The sequence below is a fragment of the Mugil cephalus genome, chromosome 19, assembly GCF_022458985.1.
Source record: "Mugil cephalus isolate CIBA_MC_2020 chromosome 19, CIBA_Mcephalus_1.1, whole genome shotgun sequence".
Classification (NCBI taxonomy): Eukaryota; Metazoa; Chordata; class Actinopteri; order Mugiliformes; family Mugilidae; genus Mugil; species Mugil cephalus.
Window position 1 is genome coordinate 13999582 of NC_061788.1, and position 15015 is coordinate 14014596.

General features: G+C 41.6%; 1 protein-coding gene and 1 long non-coding RNA gene across 2 annotated transcripts in view; one reads left to right on the forward strand and one right to left on the reverse strand.

Annotated features, from left to right (window-relative positions):
• The window catches only part of LOC124997106, a 115694-nt gene extending 105396 nt beyond the window's left edge, over positions 1-10298 (forward strand). Inside the window, exon 3 of the long non-coding RNA XR_007110920.1 lies at positions 10226-10298. This is a non-coding gene — a long non-coding RNA (uncharacterized LOC124997106). The remainder of the gene's footprint in view (positions 1-10225) is intronic.
• si:dkey-112m2.1 (transmembrane protein 132C) overlaps positions 1-15015 on the reverse strand; it is a 149352-nt gene that overhangs the window by 77502 nt on the left and 56835 nt on the right. The gene's annotated exons all lie outside the window — the stretch shown is intronic.

Sequence of the window (15015 nt, forward strand, 5' to 3'; positions counted from 1 at the left end):
AGATTTGGACCAAATGCAGGTGAAGAAAAACACCATTCGCACTTCAATATATAACAATTACCTTGTGTTGGAGGTGTAGATGCAGTCTGCAGGACTTTGGTCAACTGGTTTTGTGGTCGCCTAATTTTCTCATGCAATCTCTATTTTTATCTGGACATTGCTTTAAACATGCTGTTGGTAAATGGTGCCTTGTGTGGCATCTATCTCCTGTTTAACTTCACCCTTGCGAAATGTCATTTCTGCTGCCATGGACCACTGCCTCATCTCACCATTCTTTACAGATCAATACCTGTGTTGTCCAAACCACACAGTGCATAAATGTGTCTTAAGCAATCAGACGTGTATAGGGTTAAAAGCTAGCCATCTGTCAAGGGACAAAGATGATCAAATGGAGTACTGCTTTAAGTGCTACTTAGTAATTTCGACCTAGAGTGGATTGTATTGAGTGGTTCTTAATTGTGTAGTTGCTGAGTGTCACCAAATACCAGGCACATATGCAATCAGGTGACTATACCAGGGACTGTAATGTCCAAGAAAATCACTGATTATTTGGTTTTCACTAGGAGGGGAAAGCAGTTGATTGCCTTCAGCCAAGGTCTCTCGTCATCCATAGCTGATGCCTGAAAAACACACAGGGCTTAGTGATGCCTCAACACCGGTTACATCTCTTTCACTGTCTTTATTGATTTATTTCTTTCCTAATTAAAACCAAAAACAGCCAGTTGACTGACATGTAGAGCTCGGACCTGTGCTCTGGGAACAAACTCTCGCCTTTTTTTTCTCTTTTTTTTTTTTTTTTTCCAAAAAAAAGCAGACGGAATAACTGTCAGAGGAGCGCGTCTGACTGCAAATGAGAAGAGGTTCGAAATGTGAGCTGGCCATATCCTCATGACAGGAGCGAATCCATGACAGATCAAGAGGAATCACATGGGCAGGAGCGCTGAGAAATATATTCGAGACAAATTCAGAGAAGCCCCTGAGCATGTCTGAGGAAAGGTGCATTTTATTTGAAAACCTGGGCAAGGTCTCATACACACAGTCCACCTTAAATACATCTTAGTGCGGAGAAAGTCATTATTTCCCTTGTCATTAAATAACAATGCCAAGGTAGTGGTGACCTTTAATTTGAACTGTCATTTGACAGCCTTTAAACAACATCTGAACAATAAACGGTGCTATTTATAACTAGGAGGAAATACAAAGGTACACTGGCTACATTAAACAAATGAGGCTGATGGAAACCTTGAAATATCACTTTTTGAGCAAAGATCTTCTGAGCAGTGCCCTTTTCAGGAAAAAAAAGACGCGTGTTGACATAAGCCTGAGATGTGATTAAAGCATTGTTTTCTTGAAATCGTGGCTCATAAGAAGGGATATTTACCAAAGCCTGCAGCTTACAGCACTTAATGGCTTTATTTTCTTGACTCTGTCCCACACTCTCATTACCTCACTATGTCACATTATTTTTGAGCAAAACTGTCCAAGAAAAAGCCAACAAAGATTACATGTTTTACTGAATAAAGACACAGTCTGGGTGAGGGTGGCTATTGACTGAGATGACAAGAAGCCCTGTGTGTGTACGGTAACTGCGTACATGAAAGCTTGCCAACGGGATGATGACACTAGGGGCGGGACAGCGCAACACCCACTGGTCAAAAGCAAGTCGCCTCCAGTGTATCGCAGCTTGACTCTCGTCACGACGCGAGGCTCAAAATGTAAAATTCAACAACATCCCTCGTCTCTGCCCTACATGTAGGACACTTCGATCCGCACTTGAGTCCCCGGATTTGCAGAGCCAGTGCAGGATTTCAGATCAGCACAAATTTGAAATATATGTCAGGATGGTTTTTTTTTTTCTTTTTTATTATTTTTAATGTTTCGGGGGAATGCACGCCAAGCAGGATACTAAAAAGTTCCAATTTTCCATTTGCTTTAATGCTGGATTTCAGGAACTTACTACTACTGCTGCTGTAGATTATAGCTGAAGGAATGAGGTCATGTTGTAGCAGACAGAAGCTTGATCCCTGTGGCTGCCATTTGAAAGGAAGCCTAGCCAGTTAAATAGGGGATACAAACACATACAGACACTGCTTCCAGTAAAACCTATTGGACATAAGGATGCATCCAGGGGATAAAAATTAGGCTTTGCATTTGCTGCGTTGGGCCGGACAGATCATCCAAGACTGATCCAATATTTGGACGGACACAGAAGGGGGCCAAGCAGTATAATCTCAGGATATAGAGGGACAGATTATGGCAAGTTGGTAAACCTGATGTAAATGGTAACACAGATTAACGGTGATGCTGTCCTTCTTGCACAATATGGGTACATGCAGCGCAGTGCAGTGGGAGGTCAAGTAACCTTTGGTATTTCACTACATTTCCCAGATATTTTAATGGTTGATAGATAGAGTGGTGGCTCTGTGTCTCTTTTGGTACTGAATGATGGAATTCCAAAGGAAATAGTTCAATGTTTAAGGTCCCAACAATGCTGTGTATTCTCACTGTTTATCCTACTACCAAGCTGCATGAAGGACAGAAATAAAAAGTACTGGATGCTCCAGGGGTGTTTGTCACATGTGGAGCTACCTGCCCATCAACCTGATGAGCCAGGTGAAGGCCATGCGCCAAGTTTTGACCATTTCACTCTACGGACGGCCTTCATTAAGGCAGGGTCATCGGGACAATGAATGGAATGAAGGCTTGAGCTTACAAAGTTGTTCCATGTACTAAATCATAGGTCTTCAACAGGTGGTCTGCGACCCCTAGGGGGTCCGTGGGGGTGGGGCACGCTGACTCTGTCAGGTTCTCCCGCAATTTGCCCAAGAGCCTATTCAGTCCCCAAGTGAAATCCAGATGCTACTTAATCTCTCCATCAGTTTGGGGGTTCTTGTCCTGAAAAAATCCCTGCGCTAAATTGTTGTAGGAGTTCAAAAATATTCCGTGTAATCTAGTGAATGACATTATTCCCAGATTTTGCAGCATGATGACAAACTAACATGCAAAATGAAAATGGTAACATATAACATGTACTATAGCTTCACCATGCCAATATGCTAGCACTGTCCTTGTGAATGTGTTACCATAGCGAGGCTGCACCTCATGCTAGTGAATGCATACTGTACAATTAATTTGAGTTAATTATTAAATCAGATATTAATTTTACCAGCTGGATATTATTTCAGACAATATAACACTACTGTGAGAAACAGCTTTTGCACATCAAATACAGGAAGAACAGGAAACTCCTAATTGCCATATGTATGCAAATGACATCAATCTGAAGCCATTACTGGAACAATTAATCTTTGGCAATCACTAAAACATTTTAATCACGATCGTTACAAATGGTTGACTATTCATTATGCCCTCTAATTAGATCATAAATTGTATGAGCACATTGTTGTGGAAGGATTTGAAGGATGTGTCACACGGGGTGGCGAAAAACAAAAAGCCAGCTAGGACTGATGAAGTGTGCTGCATGACTGGGACCCGGGAACTAGGGTTGTTGAGAAGGGACTAAAACGCCTGTTCGCGTCTGACTTCATCTATGAGTAATTTATTGACTGACTCGCTGAGGGTTTGGGGCTGCCGATGTCAGGTGATCAGGAGGAGAGGTCAGATGTGGCGGTATGTCATTCAGGCGTCCTCAGCCCGGGGACTATCAATATTCCGGATGTAATTGATTAAACGTTACCTGCCGGTGCGAGCGAGAGCCCTGCCACGACCAGACACATTTCTTGCTCTAAATGTCACGCGTTGCTGTATTTGTCAGTGTTGTGACAGAGCGGTGTGAAGGCAGTACTGTAAGTGCTGAAGTGGCAGCGTGACAGGGACAATGACAGCCACCCTGCTAACCCAACATTTCAGACAATGTCTGTCTAAAAACTGTCATGATCATGTCACAAATTGGGAGAGAATTGGCTTTTGCTGAGAAAATGCAAACCCCAGAAATATATAATAAATAAAATAATAATGAAATAAATTCAACCTTCACAGTCTCCTCCGGGGACAAAATAAAGCATTTGTGTGAAATGTCCACAAACCCTCCCCTGCACTGTGCTGGGTGCATATTATTGGAAAATTCTGGGGTGAAATTGCAGGTAAATCAATTCTGGTTTGATCTGCAATGGCTGCCATGTCAACCGGTACATTAGCTGCATTTGCACTTTAATATGTGCACCAGTGGCTGAACAGTCACCCTCAGCAGGCTACTCTACATACAGGAGACAGGGAAAAAGCACCAAGTCTTGACAGAATCATATGGGAAGGTTTGATATGGGTGCGAATGGAAATAAGGGATATGAAGGATGCGACAAAAAGAAGCAATCAAAAGCAGGACGGAGGGCTGATTTAGGGGTTGAATAATTGACTTGGATGAAAGCCTGGACAGGAAAAATGCAACAATCTCAGCTCGCCGTTGTGCTCTGCCCGACGTTAAAAAGAATAAAGACTTTTTTTGTTGTTTGTTTGTTTGTTTGTTTTTCTGGGAGCACGCTACCCCGCCTCTGTCCTTAAAATCATATGGGGATTACAGACACTGATATTTTACTTTGATTTTTCAGAGCGTTTTGCAAAAATAGGTGCCGCGTTATCAGGAGCATCAAGAACAATTGACTTTCCACAACAATCCTGTTTCTCCCTCACTGTCTTTCTCATCATCCCTTCCTCTCTGACTTGTTATTTTCCCCCCACTTTCCCTCTCAGGGCCCTGATCAGAGATCTAAGCGTGAGTAGATCTATAAAAGAAAACAAAGCCTCCTCATCACTATGTGTCTTTGTAAAAGTAAATCATGTGTTTGTTTGTTTGTTTGTTTTTCTCTCAAGAGCACAACAGAGTGAAAGGGCATGGAAAAAATTTGTGTTTCATATGTGTCAAAAGACCTTAACTTGCAGTTATGTGGCCATACATACGTATATGATGAGGCGGTACTGTCGTAGTCTTTGATGGCACCTCTCGCAGCTATTGATTTGTATTGTGTTGTGCAAGTTTAAAACGTGAAGAAAGAATTCAAATCAGCTCACCAGAGGAAAAAGCAAACAAACAGTGGACACACAGCATAATCAAAAATAGTTTCATCATGCACTGCTCATGGTGTGGATTTCTGAAAGGCTTATTTTGCTCTTGCTCGGAAGTGCGCGTCTCACTCAAAAGGAAGGCGGAGTGAAATTTACATGAAATTTGAGGCTTAAATGCAACTTGTGGATGGTCACAATAAAACATACTATTCCCCTCTTTTTAATATGTATATGTATATGTATATATAAAAGAAAAACATGAATATAGACTTGCATTCAGCTTTATTCCACACTTCAGAGTTTAATTCCCAGGTTCCAGAGAATAAATAGTTGCTCATAATGTGACTGCGGCTTCTTGCTTGTTTTCTTGTCGGTGCTTACAAGCCCAGAAATTGTGCTTGCGTTGTGTAAATAAGCCACCACCTTGTCTAACAGTTTAAACAGTGTAAGCAATGACGAGAGACAGTATTACAAAATGATTTCTTGCCGTTTTTAAGATAACATTTCCTGGCTCTCTGTTGGTAAATATCTGCTGCAACTCCATGAACAGAAACTCGGCTGTTGAGCCACAGATACACACAGTGAAACAGTTTGGAGGTCACAAAATGAAATTAATTTTCCTGACAGAACGAAAGCCGTAATTTATCATTTTCATTGGAATTTACCTACAGTAGGAGACAGTTGTTGGTTTGTGCCCTTCAAAATGTACGTAATTGTTTTCAAATTCGATTTTGGCGACCGCAGCTGGTTTGTTAATGTTGGTGGTTTAAATTTGGGTATTTCTTTGGCTTGCAGGACATTATTATCTTATCTTATCTTCCTGTTTTCCACGCTTATTATTCATCCAGTTATTTCTTCCCAACAAGACAAATGTTGGATCAAACAACTGGAAAATTGTAATTTGAATACCTATTCCTATATTAGACTTGCTGTCCCTGTTTGTACACACTGAAGAATGCATGAAAAGTTCAGGACATGTCATCCCCTTCACCCACTGGCCCTGTAGGAGCCTTTCCTCTAACATGACTCCAAAGGAGTGGGTGGCTGGTGCTCTTTTAACCAGACTGACCAACTCGCTTCTTTCCTGCATGTTCGTATTACTTATCAGCCAGCACTGTGCCCTGAGCACTGCTTCCACTTCACAGGGCCACCAACACCTCAACTGCCACTGGATGTTTACACTGATCCCTTCATAGAGGACCCCCTTGGGCAGCCCTCTGTTTTTTTTTTTTTGTTTTTTTTGTGTGTGTGTGTGTGTGTGTGTGTGTGTGTGTGTGTGTTTGTGTGTGTGCGCTCACAACTCCCTTGGGCCACAACACGGTGTGTTTGCATTAAGGCCTGAGGAGTGACGATGCTGAGTCTGTTCCTCTACACCACAGTAAAACACAGTGAGCCGAGGGACGAGTGATGAAAGAGTGAAAGAGGACAGCTGGTTATTCAAAAACTATAAAGCAACGACTGAATGCGGTGCAGTGGAAACAGCTTTTTATGAACACGGTTATTATCAACCGCTTACAGATCAAAAGGTTTGGGTGCCCAGTCCTACAAATACAAATATTTTGGGTCTGAAAATACATGGGCCTACAATATAATTTGGATTACTTATTTGTCTCATGGTTGCTTCCAGATTGCTACCCAAGGCTATTAGTTTGTGCACATTTAAATATTGACAGGATTATATACTGTACAGTATACAACACTAGCTACTGGGATTCAGCAGGGAAATGTGGTGTACATCAGGGTACCTTTTGTGGTCCACTCAAAGAAGAAGAGGAACCATAATGACCATTGTAGTTCTGTACTTTTAATGCAACTCTCCTCATGTGAGTCCATGTGGTGCTGATGATGCAGGATGATAGTCACTGAAATTAATGAGCTGTCTGTCAGTCCATGTAGCTTCATGTTAGCATTTTTTTTTTTTTTTTTTGTAAAAAGTCAGTTTGAACACAAACTGGTTTAGGGCTAAAAGACAACAATTCTTATCTTTTTTTTGTTTGTTTGTTTTTTTTTTGCTTTGGTCTGGGCCAAGGTAATAGAGCAGAGCATAGCCAAACTGCTAAAGGCTGTAATTTAGGTATTTAGTGTACCACCACTTCATGCTACAATGTCTAATCAGATTTTGAGGGAAATGTTTTCTGAAGTAGCATTTAGCTAAGCACTGAGCAAGCAGGCAGCTGAGCTACAGCCAGAATTTAATACATTCACCTTTCTTTCAAAATGGAAGAAAAAGTCCCTGATCAGTCACAGAGCAAGAGAAGGAAACACAAGCAGCACGTTGACGCTTTAGCTGCATATTCTGCAAGTGAGAGTGAATTTACATCACCACTTTTCGAGGCCGTGACACTGAACAGCAGGAAGTGGCAGAGACAGGACTACAATTTTCTTCGCTGACACATTAATTAGCAGGAGGCTCACGTGAACAGGTCGAAAGCCACCGCATAAATAAATACATGCTGTACTTTAGAAGTCTTGTTTGAGCAGTTTTATAAGAGAGAAGGACGTCTGTGTGTGTGTGTGTGTGTGTGTGTGTGTGTGTGTGTGTGTTCACACAAAGTCACACATGAGTGTTTGTTTTTTTCATTCACTCATTAAAGCCAGGAACAGATCAGGGTTGCTGAAACTTGCAAACACCTCAAACACAACACATTTTTCCACCCCAGTTCTATTAAAAAGCGCTTATCTTGTTAATTTATGCAGCGCTCTCAGAGGAAAATTGCTAAATTTGGAAGTGACATTGGGCGAAGTTGAAACTGTTCAACAATAGTGAACTTTGTAAAACTGAAGTTAACTTCAGATAAAATCAGTCATCTGTTGTCCTTGGCAAAAACATGGCTAAAAAATCCTGAATCCCATCCCTCAATATGTGAACCCTCTCACAGACTCATGCTACATTTCCAATGAGTGAGTTTCTCACAGCGCTTTCGCTGCTGCGCTCGAATTGTCGTGGCAGTTTGGACACGCAACTGTGACCCTGTATGAAGAGAGGGCTTGTAAATGCACTGTAGCACATTTCATAATTCTCATGAATATACTAAGCAGCTGCTAAAGCGGTGGAAAATAGAAGTTTGATGTGTCTGTGTCAGTGTACAGCTTGGTGCGTTTGTGTCAGTTTGGATGCTGCGAGAGCGAGACAAAGAGAATCAGAGTGAGTCCTCAGGGCTGTAACGCAACTCATGTGTACTGCGAACAGTGGAGTGACACTGCCAGATCTCCTCCAGGCACAGTTACAGTGGGCCAGGATACGGTTGCCTGGAGAGTGAGCCGAGCGAACGAGCCGTCGAGGACTTCACAGGGCTTTACATAACTGATAAAACAACAGGAGAGCACGCAGAAAACACACAGCTGCGTTTAAGACGCTAGCTCCGAGATTCGTGCGGCAGCATTTGAACCTTGCATGTCTGACACACATGACAGTGGAGTGGCGTGAAAGATTGCCATCCAAGATACTCAGGGGTGAAGGCACAATTTTATTTGATGTTAGACATGAAAATGCACAGACGTGCAGGCATGCAGAGAGTGCGAGAACAACATCGTCTGCGTAAAAGCACACATTTTAAAATGCTGTATATTGCAGTCCATCACACCGTGCATCTCTAAAGGAGAAAGCATAACACTTTTCTTATATGTATGTTGTACCTTGTCAGAACATGATGTGAAAATAAAAATAATTTTTATTCAAATCATTACAAATTATTTCTCGTTTTTTTTACCCCTGATAAATTGATCAATTAACCTGCACTGAAAATACCTTTAAGAACAGCCTATATGGTAATTTATATATTATTATGAAACATGTATTTCCAGATTATCATGGATTACCTTAATTCAATCTGTATAAAACAATCTTCAACTGGTTTGTAGGATTATGATGTTTCTGTGACATTTAATTTTACTGAAAGCACCTTGGCATTATGTGAACAAAAAGTTATCTTTAATGACATTTGATGAGCATTTTAGTAGCTGAATTCATTTCAGTTCCTCTAATGTATTTATAATATCTGAGGAATGTTGAGGTTGTTAAATTTCTTTCCAATTTTAGTTTTACCCAAGATCTTTAATCTTTTAGCACCAGGGGTTGTTGCACCATCTTGTGTGCATTGTTAATGAGTGTCTGCCCTGAAACTAAACCATTATGGAGATTAAAAGGAGAAACAAAAAAAAGTACCATCTGCTTCTGACATTATTTGACCAATAAACTGCATTATCTGTTTATATTAAACTAGCCGGTTGGTTTAACCAATGCAACGTTGTAAACTTCTACACTTCTTTTCTAAATCAGACACAGGTTTTAGATCATGTTCAGTTACACAGACTACAAAAATGTCAAATTAGTCAATTTTTACAGTAGCGCTGGCAACCGCAAGGAGTGTTTGGCAAGAAGTAGCAATATGAGACGTTTTGAGGAGCGGGTCTTTTTTGTGTGTGTGTGTGTGTATTTTTTATTTATTTTCATAAAATGAATATACTAAATTATACACAGGCTAGACGGGCATGCTGTTGACTGGATACTTGTAAATTCCAACTGTTTCAAATGACAGCGGATAGAGAGAGCATGCAAATAAACTGCTCTTACCGGCAATGCCCTAGGAAATATAGCAGAAGAAGACGACTACAAATGTGAATGTAAACAATAAATATAGAGAAAAAACTATTACTGAGCAACGATGAGGCATCCGATTGTTTTTAAAGGGTCACAGCAGTTAATGGTATTTTGGTGAAAAACACTGTTTTTCACTCAACTTATCCAAACTCTTTAAATGTTTGTTAAGCACTGCGTTTAGCTAAATGTTGGATATTCTATGATAGTAATGGAAACATAGACTATACACACCAATCAGGCATAACATTATGACCACCTTCCTAATATTGTGTAGGTATCTAAAGTGGTTGTGACTCATCAAAGAATGGACATGGACATGGACCTTCTGAAAGTGTCCAACAGAATGTTGTTAGTGTGGGCCTTTGGGTACTCGGGGTGTCTGGTCTGGTCAAGGTTGGCAGTACACATCAACATCCACACACATGTCAGGTCCAAGCGTTTCCCAATAGAACATTAAATTGTCACATCAGATGCTCAATGCTCACTTCTGCTGTCACTGGTTATAATGTTATGGCTGATGTGAGTATGAATATGGACAAACACTGCACTCATACTCTATTCTTATGTATAAATTTGATTTTTTTTTTCTTTTCTTCATTTTGGCAGTGTCTGACTCCAACTCACTCCCGGCTAATTCAGAAATGGGCGCAGGGAAGGAGTATAAGTGACGCTGGGACGGGTGAGTAATGCCTAGGCAGACTAGCAATCTCAGACGGCTCCCAGCCTTCATATAATTTAAATGAGTATGAGTAACAGTTGTCAGGAATGGAGAAACCACAGTTTTTTGGCTGTAAACACGTTTATTTGTGCTGGCCATCCTCCAGTGGCCTTTTGAGGAACTGCAGTTTCTGGCGCTTTGGCTTCATTTTTCTGCCGCTGAGGTTCGGCTCGAGTGGATATGGGAAGAAAAAAAAGGCAGTTTCGTTCGGCAGGTTTTAAGATCTTGTGCGAACTAAAGAAGCCAATGACAAGGCCATTTCTTTTTTAAGGCACTGAATCACATTCCTAGGCATCCACGCGGACTCATTAAGTTGTGAGTGAAAACATGAGGTCAGCATCATTACCGCGCAGACAAAGTCAAAATGTCCCAGATTTCAAACTATTTACTGTCAGTTCCTCAGACATCAAATTTGCTGAACTTTCGTTCACCCTGGCAAATCATCACCATCTCTCTGCGTTGTCAGGTTTATTGTCATGTAGCTGCTTGTCATTTAGATCTGATGGTAATATTTCTAAGCGAATAATTAATGTTCACTTAAAATATCTACACACACAAAGCGTTAACTGGCGGCTGTTGCCAACTCTATTTCCAGTCACTCCTTTCTACATATGCATCTTTTTCTTTTCCCTCCGTCTTCTCACACCGTACCCAGGAGAGCAGCGGCTGACAAACACAAGGCATGTACATCGCGTGAGTCTGAATGTGCACATAAACATAACGCAGCTACATCTGTAGACGCCATTGCACACACACAGACGCACACAGATGCAAACCCCAGAGCAGATCAAGGCTTATCCACCCACACTGGTGGTGGTAGCCCTGCAGGATGATGAAGGCTTGGATCCAAAGTACCAGCTTATATCTTCAGATCAATGGCTGACCTCCCCACCAGCCACAGCCAGCCTGACCAACGCTACACAGCTTCAAGCCCAGCCGAAGGCACCGCTCCAAGCTGCTTGCTGAATTCTATATCAGTCTAGTGATTCTCCCCGGAAGCCCAGACTCTGTCATCTTGTCAGTAGTTGTTTTTTTTTTTGTTGTTGTTTGTTTGTTTCTCTTTATAATGGCTCTCCCTAGGTCTTTGTCACTGCCACAAACTCTATAGCTCTGCTTGTGTCTGCGAAGGGATGCCGTTCTGAAGGGGGGATGAAATCAAAACATGTGAAAGAGTAATATTTTGGGAAGAGCAGAAGGTGAATTTTTTCTGCTGTCATTGCAGTTGCTCAGCAACTATATAAACGGCACAGGGGAGGTGATCACATAGAGCAGTGGTTCCCAACCTGGGGTCCACGCCCGCCACAGATCACAGGGGCTGTGCCAGATCTTGTCTGATCTGAGCTCACCATCAGCTTTCACCTGTTTCACCAGCCAGGCAGAAGCAGGGTGGGGGTGAGTCTCGGTTGAGATCCAGCTGCAGCTGATTGCATTCAAGACAACTTGGGGCAAAAATTAGCTCTGAGTTGTTGAACTCAGAAATTACTGTTTCCAAAATAAAAATAAATAGCGGCTGCACATATTTTGCATGGTGAAAATATACCAAACTTATTTTTTCTCTACTCCTGAACGCTATGATATCATTAGTCTGAAACTTCTGAGTTGGAATATATGAATTTGCTCAATGCTGTCATCTAAGGCGGTGTTTTTTCATCAAAGTCACTGTTAGAAAGATGGAAAGTAAATTTATGAAGCTAGGACAATGTGTCCTAACCGTAAACAAAGGACTTTAAAATAGTACAAATAATAATAACTAATATTAAATGTTAGGATGTGAATTTGCAATTTAGAGTTAGATTATCATCCCCCAGGATGATTGGACATATTAAACATTTATACATTATGACACTGTGAGTAAGAAAGTTGTCATCTGAACCTTTGAAGGTTCTTATAATGTCCTGTCTGATCAAGTACCTTAGAAATGAAGCCTGCTGCTGTTCCTCTAATGACCATGTCTAATGAGGCTGGCTCAAAAAACAAGTCCCATGGACCACCATGTGAAAATGCCCAACTTTACAGCAGAAATATCCACAAAATTAGAAAAAGTTTTGATTTCTGTACCTACTTTTCCTACTCATGATATAAACAGTAGTAAGAGTACTGATGTTAGGGTTAGGGTTAGAGGGCCTGGGTTAGGGCTAGGGTTGCATTTAAGAAGTTAGGAGTCACACACTATGGCTATAGCCACCAGACTGAGCTCATAACTCAACCTTTAAGAATCCTATTGGTGACGCCCATAGACTACATATAAAAAGATGCTGACGTCCTGGCGAATTTGTTTGTGCGCAGTCAGTGGAAAAAATCTGAAGTGGCAGTCAGTCCCATGTATAATGCCTACCGTCACGTTAAAGGTCATTTTAAATGCGTGCGATGCCCTACCCTGGTCACCGCATCTCATTTTTGATCTGAACCAGGTGCGTACCGTCTCACGGGCTGCTTTTCCCCTTATATTCTATACACCTATGCGTATTCATTGTGCATCCATTCGGCGTCAGGTCAGTGATTTTCAACACCCGGTCCACGTGGTGTTGTTTGCCACCGTTTCATTCTGTCGGCAACCTGTCTTCGGTGCATTGAAGCTTGGCATTCGTTGCCTGCAGAGAAACCTTTGCCTCCCTTCTCAATCACCCATATTTGTGAAGCCGGTTTCTCCTTAATGCCAGGCAGGAAAAAAAAAAAAAAAATCCTTTTAGAATAAAAATGATAGCACGGAAATGTCTCTCTCCCATAGTAATTTCTTGAAGTTTTGATAATGTAGTCATGCAAACACAGGAACAAACTTCTCAGTAAGTGGCGACTTCATTATATTTTTCTTCTATAGCTTATATTCGGTTTGAGAGATGTTGACAGCAATACAGATGAAGCCTCTCATTCTGTCCTCCTCCTCCAAATGTTTTTTATTATCGCTGCACAGTCTCCAAAACACTTCTGTGACCGTGAAATGAGCTAACCTTTACACTCTAGTTAAATGCTCTATTTCAGCTGTAGATTTTTAATCTCGTTGTATCATTGTGTCGAGAAACGCCATTTAGCTACATTTTCTACATTTTTCACTTACCCACCTTTTATGCGCTTGTGACGGAACAAATGCTCTGATTTCAATGAATCTGTCAGTTGATGCGTTTCGGGTTTTAATTACACTAACACGGCAGTAAACTGTAGCCAATATTTATTTTTACACCATGTGCTTATTTTCCCGCAATTTGTGAGTGTAACTACATTTAGCTTGCATCAGGGCTCGGAGCGTCGCCAGGACGTGGGTGACTTGCAGCTCAATATTGTACCTGAATACATACACTTCTTTATAGACACTGTACCAGTATAATCATTATATTTTATGTTATTTGCCCTTAGAAGAAAGTGCCTGGATATTTTTAGAGAGCAAGAATGTGAAAGCTGAAGCGGAAAGGAGATGCAGCAGGGGGAGAAACAAAAGGTTTTAACAGACTACACTAGGGCATCTGCTGCAATCAGGTACTGCTAAGTGCTCTCCCTCCACGGCACAAACAGATTCTTGCTAATTTAGAGACGTGGTTTGTTTGATTTTTTTGTCAGCCAAAGCAAAGCATCCTCTGCGGTTCAAATTGCCAGTGTCACCTTGAACAATAATTGCATTTTAAATAAAACTTGCCTTTCCTGGTTTCCTCTGGGATTAACGGCCAAAATGTCGAATTATGTAAATCATTTCAAGATCTGTGGCACTGAATAGGTACGAAGATACCAAGGCTAGGATCGGTATCAGATCGATACTAGCACAATGACGTGGATACTTTTGTTACAGTTTCTTTTCTATACGTCCAGTTAATGACTCCTTACAGAGTTCTTGCATGCAGCTTCTCTCCAAGTCTGTGCAGAAGTTACTCAATGATCGTGACGTTTCAAGAAAAAGGTATTGGTATCGGCGATACTAGCCCTGGAATTACTTGCTATCGGATTTTACCAAAATTCCCAGTATCGCCCACCCCTAGTACTGAACAGAGGACACGGACTGAGACGATCCTCACCCTGTCTCACCTGTCATATTTTTACGTCTGTCATCACGTCTCCCCATGTTGTTGCTTAGGGAAAAGGCAAAATCCTTTTTGATTTCTTCCCTCGGACTCAGTCTTCTGCAGCCTCTCTTCCTTGGCTTTTGTTTATTGTTTCAGTTCGTCTCTCTCAACTCACCCCTCTGTGGGGTGAAGCAATTTCTCACAGGGCTATTGCCGGAGTGAGTTTGTGCATTTCGTCTGCTGTTGCTGTGACTGTCTGTGTTTAAGACGGACCGCAGACGTGACAACCGCAAACATTTCATCATCACCTCCCTCTGTTTCCTTGCCACTAGTGCACATTAAAATATGCACGGTCTCGAGTTTGCGTTACAGCTGTCAAGTCTGCGGGATCAAACTAATCAAAGTAAATCCTTATGAGAAACATCAAGGATAAACAAGTGATTAGAAGGCCAAGCTTATGATTGTGTGGAAGAGGGGGGAGAGAGACCTACCCTCAGTTAGCTGGAAGAGCTTATTCTGCCAGTTCTGCCTCGCTACCTAATCCCATCCTGTTTGTGAACCCCTCTAGCCCTACGTGTATCATCTTCAACCGAGATTGCAGAACCTGGAGTTGCAGAAGTTGGAGGAGAAAGTGTCGCCCGAAGATGTTAAAAAACGGCAAGGTAAGTCAAGGAGTTGCAGCAGCAGTT